At 36.0% G+C, this 7,625-nt stretch overlaps 1 long non-coding RNA gene across 1 annotated transcript in view; it reads left to right on the top strand.

The window, feature by feature from the left end:
• Positions 1-6,823, top strand: part of LOC115230906 — a 32,406-nt gene extending 25,583 nt beyond the window's left edge. The window contains exons 3-4 of the long non-coding RNA XR_003883468.2: positions 1,673-1,707; positions 6,704-6,823. This is a non-coding gene — a long non-coding RNA (uncharacterized LOC115230906). The remainder of the gene's footprint in view (positions 1-1,672; positions 1,708-6,703) is intronic.
• Positions 6,824-7,625: the final 802 nt, after the last annotated feature.

Genomic DNA, 7,625 nt, shown 5'->3' with positions numbered 1-7,625 from the left:
CCCACATGAACTGAAGGTTCACTATTGCCATTATGCAACAAGAGAGCTTTCAGGCAAATTTTTCATGAATCCATGAACAGCCTTCAGTGACTGGGTTCGTATTCAATATCAAGTGCTTCCATCCTTCCATTATGAAAAAATTGCTGAACTGTTGCTGACGGTCATGAAATTTTGAAAGTTTACATCAGCTATTCGGAGATTTCACTGTTGAAGACGAGAGCCTAGCAGCTTTGCCCTATTCTCAGGTAGTCATAGATCCTTGTCAAGGCCATGGAATTTCTGTTGTGTTATGAGATGTGATCTAGAGGAGTGTGTTTCATCAAAGTTTTGGTCATTCCGCAATCCAGCACTGTTATCCCCTTCTGCTTCCTCTTCACCCTCTTCTTCATCTGACTCGAAGAATATGGAAGTTGGTGCATCAGGAACAGATAGACATTTTCCACGTGGAACCTGGCGCATACCTAATGGAATATTTCGATATTCATGGGACTCTTTTTTTGAAAAGCCCTTTTTCACTGGAAGTACCATGCAGAAATAACAATTGCCTGTATTGTCTGTTGGCTCCCGCCATGTCATTCGTACAATAAAAGATATTCCTTTCCTTTTCCTCTTCAACCATTGGTGAAGGCTAGTAGCACAAGTGTTGCAACACATGTGAGGAGCCCACTTCTTATCCTGGTCGCCAATCTTGCATTCAAAACATAGGTGATATACCTTTCTAACCAGAGCAGTAATACGGCGCTTCTGCGATGCAAAGGTCACCTCACCACAAATGTTGCAGAAGTTGTCTGACTTATTCACAAAAGTGCGAGGAATTTTAAAGAAGACGACAAACAATAAGCAGATAAACAGAAAATTCGTTCATAAATTTATCATTAGCAGAAGTGTTTATATCATTCAGTAGAAAAATAAAATTTATATAAAATGCCTCATATGCATATCAACAGCTTGCTCAATGAATATTTATTATAAGTTTAAAAAGTGTTTGACTAGGAAAATCATTTACCTTTTACCTCAGTATATAAACTTGCACAGCACAACCACATTCTACGACTTCTCTAACAATCCTGAAGGGCAGTGCAACTGTGAGTGCGATAAGAAACATACTACTGCGTGCTTTTGGAAATTTGTTTTTAATAGGATACCAACGTTGGCGGTGGAATTTATCTTGAAGGTTTCACCAATGAATAGATCTTTCAATTGATGGAGGCTACAAAAATATTAAATATATTAAACAACAAGATCATTTATCTTTAGCATCTGTTCTTTCCTTCCTTTCATTTTAGTCTCTATTTTTTAAATATGCATTAGGTGTATTGTATAACTTTCTCAGCCTGACAGATGTTTAAATTGGTGAAATAAAATTCTCTTATCATCATGTGGCTCTGTTTCTATCCGGAAGATTTGATTCATTCCAATCCCATGTCAAAACCAGTGTACCATGCTAAAAACTATAAATCAATAGAAAACAAATTCATGTGTACTTGTGTTAATATGGATTGGATTATCTCTTCCAGATAATTGTAGTTATACTTATTTATTATAGTATTTCTGTTCAGTTATGTCTTCTCTGTATAATTTGTTAAAGAATTTGAAACTCTGTGTTATTAATGTCAGATGCTGAAATCTCATCATTCCTGCAAACATTCATATTATTTTCGTTTATTTTCAGAAATCTCAATGGATAGAGGAAAACATTAAACTAAGGTAATTCAAGAAATATGCCCCTAAATTTTATAATGTATAAGTACACATATATTAGGATTTCAGTTATGGTAATGTTGTAAATTGAAACATTTTTATCAGTTGAGATTCTTCCAGTAATTAGTATACAAAAACATCGCTTAGAGATGTGGATATCTAAAAGCAATGGGCGGGAGAGGTAACTAAAAGAATCTCTTAATTGTTGATTTCCATATAAGTAATTTTTTCTTATGTGAAATTTGACTGGCGACTGTTGGTGCTGCCACCTACAGTTGCTTTCGGAATAAGAGAAGTTGAGAAAGAAAGTTTACTAAGAAATAGGGAGAGAGTAAGGTTTTCTATTTTCTTTACTTTTAACAGTGGATGAGAGATGCAGAAGGAGAGAGACAGTGATAGAATGAGGGAAAGTCTCTTACATGTTTAGGATTTCATTCCAGTAGTTTTTCAAAGATATTGTTTTATTTCTCTTGTTAATTTTCTCCCTCCAGTGCTTGTTAGATTGTTCTTCATACAGACTTCATTACCATTTCCTTTACAAACTACATGCACACCCCTCTGTGTTTCTCTCGGGTGCAAACGTGGGATCTCTTGTATTTCCACGCTGCTTATCACGTGAGGATGACTTAGGATTAATTTCCAATATATTTCATCTCGCCATGGTACCTTTCCGTTTGTTTTGTGTGTAGCATTCAGAATTCAACCATCGTTCGAAACACACGTGGGAAATGTGACCGGTAACTGTTGTTGCTGCTACCTACAGATGATTTTGAGTAAGAGAGAGAGAGAGAGAGAGAGAGAGAGAGAGAGAGAGAGAGAGAGAGAGAGAGAGAGAGTGAGTGAGTTAGCTAGAAATAGAAGGGAGGGTGAGGTTTTCCTTTAAAGAGAAAGAACCACGCAGGGCTTATATTTTTTATTATTACAAGATTTTTTTCTTACGAGGGAGAGAACATAAAATAATATTTCTATTTATATAATATTCAATTTTCCACCTCATTTTTGAGTGTCCTAGTAGCTGGAAATAACATTATTTCGCTTTTCTTTGAGCATCCCAATACATCATAACTTAGTATCATGAGGCCAGTTGGACTATGTTCATTTAAAACATTTAGGAATTATATACAGTCGATTTTCTTATTTCCGTTTTCTTTCTTTTTTTCTTAAACGCTTAGCACTTCAGAAAAGAAGTGAAGAGATAGAAGCAGAGAAATAAAATCTCAGGGGTTTTCTCATAATAATTTGGGAATATATTAAATTGTTACATTTCCAAATCCTACTCCCTTAGATCACCGGTATTATTTATGAAAAGCATAAAAATGGAGATCAACAGAAGACTAAAAAAAGTTAAATCTGATTGGTGTTTGATATAACAATATATCATTTCTGTTCAATTATTACTCTTAATACAGTAATGGCATAAATAATTTTAATAATCACACACATGTTTATGAGTGAAAGAGGTTAGGTTTTGTGATGCCGATTTGTTTCTCTTTTATATAAAGAACAAATTAAAGTGAATTAAGCAAAAGTTAAAACTGGTTTGTGAACTCAGTGGGAAATCCACAGCATCTGCTAATAATGATCCTAATTATATTTATGGAGAGAGCGAGAGAGAGAGAGAGAGAGAGAGAGAGAGAGAGAGAGAGAGAGAGAGAGAGAGAGAGAGAGAAAGAGATTTTGAAATTTTACTTTTCTGGCTGGGGACTTGATCTAATTTTATGTGAAGAAACTGAAATGAGTTCATCATAGATGATGAGTTATAACCACGACAACGTATATTGTTAGAAGTGTTTTCTTATATAATATTAAATATGAAGAAGTCTCAAAAGGTTAAATCGAACATGCATTTTGGAAGTTTGAGATGAAGATCAAAATGCCTAGCTTTATTGTTACTTAAAAATTCTATAAATGCCAGTTTCCCCTCTTTCCCAAGATGTTAGGGCGAAAGCAGTAATTAAAACATGAAATCCAAAATATGAGAAATCCTGGTCTTTGTGTTCCGCAGCAAATGTAAATCATAGAAAGAAAATATATGGAAAATTTAAAAGAAAGTCAGTGTATTTAGCCAATTGGAAATGAAGATGGCAAACATTGAAGCAAAAGACATTTTATTGGAGAAAGATATCTTTTGCAATGAAAATGTGTTGCTGTGAAGATTTAATTTTGATGTAGGGGCATGTAAGAGAAACATTCTCCTCCTCTTCCTCCTCCTCCTCCTCCTCCTTATCATCATCATCATCATCATCACTGTTTAACGTCCATCCACCTTGCTGCTATGGGTTTGACAGTGTGACAGGAGCTGGCCATCCAAGAAGCTCTCCAGACTCCAATTGTCTGTTTTTACATGGTTTCTAGGGCTGGATGCCCTTCCTAACGCCAACCACTTTGCAGAGTGTGCTGGGTGCACTTTACGTGCCACCGGCACGGGTTCATTTTACATGGCACTAGAATCTGTAAATCACATGCCTGTGTATATGGATGACCGGGATATTACTTAGCGTGGTACGTCTTTTAAAGTACAGCAGATTATCACAACTCCCGGTCCCTTGATATTTCCTCAGTGTAGCCCAGTTTCTGAAGATACTTTCTCACCATTTCGTCCCATCGCATCTTCCCGCGTGTATTCCATCCACAAGTTCTCTCCACAATTAGGGATCAGCTCTTCTTTATGCAACCGTCCTCATCCACACGCAACACATGACCAAACCAGCGCAGTCTCTTCTCTTGCTCGCAACATCTGATGCCTCTTAAATCATATAGTTTTCCTCTTAAATCATATACACTCTGACATCCAGCGGAGCATTCTAGCTTCGTTTCTTTCAAGTGTTCGCAAGTCATCTGTTGTCATAGCTCATATTCCACCGCCAGTGGTTTCATTAAAATAAATCCAACAGTAATGGGGAATCTACAAAAAAAAAATTAACCTGAATATTGAAAAATGTTAGTGACTTATACCTGTCATTCTGACACCTTTTCATTTTCATGGAAGTGAAGCATAATTTTGAAGGAAAGTAATTTTATGGAAACGAAATCATTAATCTGTAATCCTTGAACATTTTTCTGTTCAACTTTTATTAACTTTGGCAGCTGCTCTATTTATCTGCAAAAGACACAGGAGTAATACATATGCATAAAGTGACTGGCTTAGTATACCTGCAGCAGGATTAAATGAATTATGTCTACATTGCTGCCATCAATTCCAGCATTATTTATTCATTTTTTTAAAAATATTTTCTTTTGCTTCTATTCAGAATATATATTATACTCACACACAAAATATCTAAGAATGCCACAGAAAATTCAATTGACTGGATCTCAGACGAGTAAAATTTACAAAGAACAAAATGAAAAAAATGCTGTTGTATTAGAAAAGACAAAACACTGTAGAATTGTTATTTTCTTTGAAAAAAGAAAGCCTAGGGGCTAATAATGCAGAAATAGTATCAGACGTTCCTTTTGAAGAACCAGCTGCATTCCTAAGTAGATCTGCTGAAAAGAGGAAGAACGTATTACCTCAAGACATTCAAGGTGAAGAATCCTCATGTCCTACTGTCATGAATAGCAAAGTAGCATCATGGGATCCAGACACAGTCATATGATTTTCTGTCAGAGAAAAGTATTTGTCCATGTTCTTTCAGGCAAAAATCAGCCATATGTTAAAATAAAAATGCCTCCGACACCTTCCCAGTATCTCGACACCATTATAAACCAAATGAAGGCAAACTGGCTGGGCACTATCGTTGTTTAAAAAATTTAATGTTTTATACCATTCATGACAATGGTGAGCAGTTTTTTTAAAGATGTGACCCCTGTACAGCTCATCAGAGGGTAAGGTTTATTGTTTTTACTACACTCTCCTGCAAGGTCAACATGACAGGTTTTCCAACAAGGAAGGCTTTACTGAAGTGAGAAAAGCAGAGGAGAAACTGAAAACAGAAGAACAAAGTCAAGCCCCATCTTTTATGCAGGGATCATCTCATGTTAACAAGGAGTTGGAAGAACAAGTCCAGGGAAACAAGAAATACTGGACTGAAGTATTGCATTCTTTCATGTAGCGACTGTGACAATATTTCTAGTTGAGAGAGGTCTGGCATTTAGAGGTAGTGAAGAGATAGTTGGCTGAGAAATTTTCTGAGAATTATGGAACTTATAGAACAATTTGATCCATTTCTTATGGGTCACTTGAAAACCTTTGGCAATACTGGAAGTGGTAAGCAGTCGTACTTATCACCCACCATCTACGAAGAAATTGTTCTGTTGATGGCAAAACATATCAAGAATTATATTGTTGCAGATTTTAAAACTGCCAAGTATTTCCCTGTTTCTGTAGATCCAACACCAGAATGTTGCTCAGCTTTCAGTTATTGTGCGTTATGTTCTTTCAGGTAAGCCAATAGAAATTTTGAAAACTGCAGGAGACAGTCTTATGACAATGCCAGTATTATGTCCGGTCATTTTGATGATTGATGGTATGGAATGCGGAATTGGCTGTAGGTATAAGATTTCTAGTAGAGGAGAACGGAGAGAGGGTGTTCCTGTTGAGATAGGGTGTTGATGTGTGTATCAGTGATACCTGGATAAGGTGGTCAGAGGCCATCCAGCAGAGGCCATTGTAGTAGCGGTAGAAAAGGCAGAGAAGACACAGCACAGTATGGGTCAGAATTTGGTGTGTATTTGTAAGTGACTTCGTGCCAGTCTCTGAATACGGCCTTATCATACCTCAGATGTGGAATGGTGAAACCCATTTCCTTAATTTATTTTGACGGCAACATATTTCTTATTTTTCCTTTTCAGTTTATTTAAAAGTAATCATTATTTGATTCAACTAAATTAAAATTTATTTATTTATTTCCGTGTATGGATTTATGTATCTATGTCGGTGATATTTGTATCTTTCATTGGAGTTGTTCTTTATCTCTTGATTTTGTCATTTTTCCTCTTCTACCTTCCCCATCACAACTTTACTTCAACAGTTCATTTGGTTTCTGTTTGTCTTTGATAGAAATTCTAAAGATGAGGAGCCATCAAAACCCTGTGATGCATTTGGTAAAATAAAGTTTACAGGACATAATCAGGAAAATGCAACGGTATTCTTTTTGCTTGCTTTTTATTGATGTTGTTTGTATAAATTATCCAATAATCAGCTGAATATTTTGTCCTTGGATTTGTATAGTAACAACATTTTACATGCTTTTTGTGAATATTTTTACATATCGTTTCTTTTTTTTGTATAGTTGGTTGTTATTTTTTATATTGGTGTGTGTGTATGTGTGTGTGTGTGTGTGTGTGTGTGTGTTGTGTGTGTGTGTGTGTGTGTGTGTGGATGGATAGAAGTGATTCAGGGAGGTAAAAAAAACTTGAAAGTGCTATCATTTAAGGTTACTATATGTGGAGATAACATGGAAGAAAGATCTTTCCAACAGAATGACTAGTCATTCTAGCTGGTAGTAATATGATAGATAGGGCCCTGAAGAATATTAAAGCAGGAGAAATCCCATTAGCAATTACTATTATAAGGTTTAAAATACTTGGCACTGTGGGATATGGCTTAGTTACTTGTATAGTCAATCAGATTATACAGGAAAGTGGTATACCTAGTGACTGGCATTACAGCATTACAACAGTTGTTACAAGCATAAAGGAGATGCTATAGAAAGGTAATCACAGGAGTATCAAATTGCTGGACAAGGACACGAAAGTTATGGGAACAACTACAGCTCAAGCAATTACAGAAAAAGACGAGACGAGATAAAGTTCGGTTCTGGGCAATAGATAAGTATTAAAAAATCCATGTTTTGGGGAAGTGACTGCAGATGTATTTGGGTAAGAGTAAGCTGCTCTACTTAGCATTCATTGATCTGCAGAAAACGTTTCACAGAGTTCCTTACTCTGAAAAGGTGAGGTCAAAGAAGAAGCTAGCAGCA

Source organism: Octopus sinensis, unplaced genomic scaffold (assembly GCF_006345805.1).
Source record: "Octopus sinensis unplaced genomic scaffold, ASM634580v1 Contig16743, whole genome shotgun sequence".
Classification (NCBI taxonomy): domain Eukaryota; kingdom Metazoa; phylum Mollusca; class Cephalopoda; order Octopoda; family Octopodidae; genus Octopus; species Octopus sinensis.
Note: the sequence above shows the minus strand (reverse complement) of the source record. Positions and strands in the feature narration are given on the sequence as shown.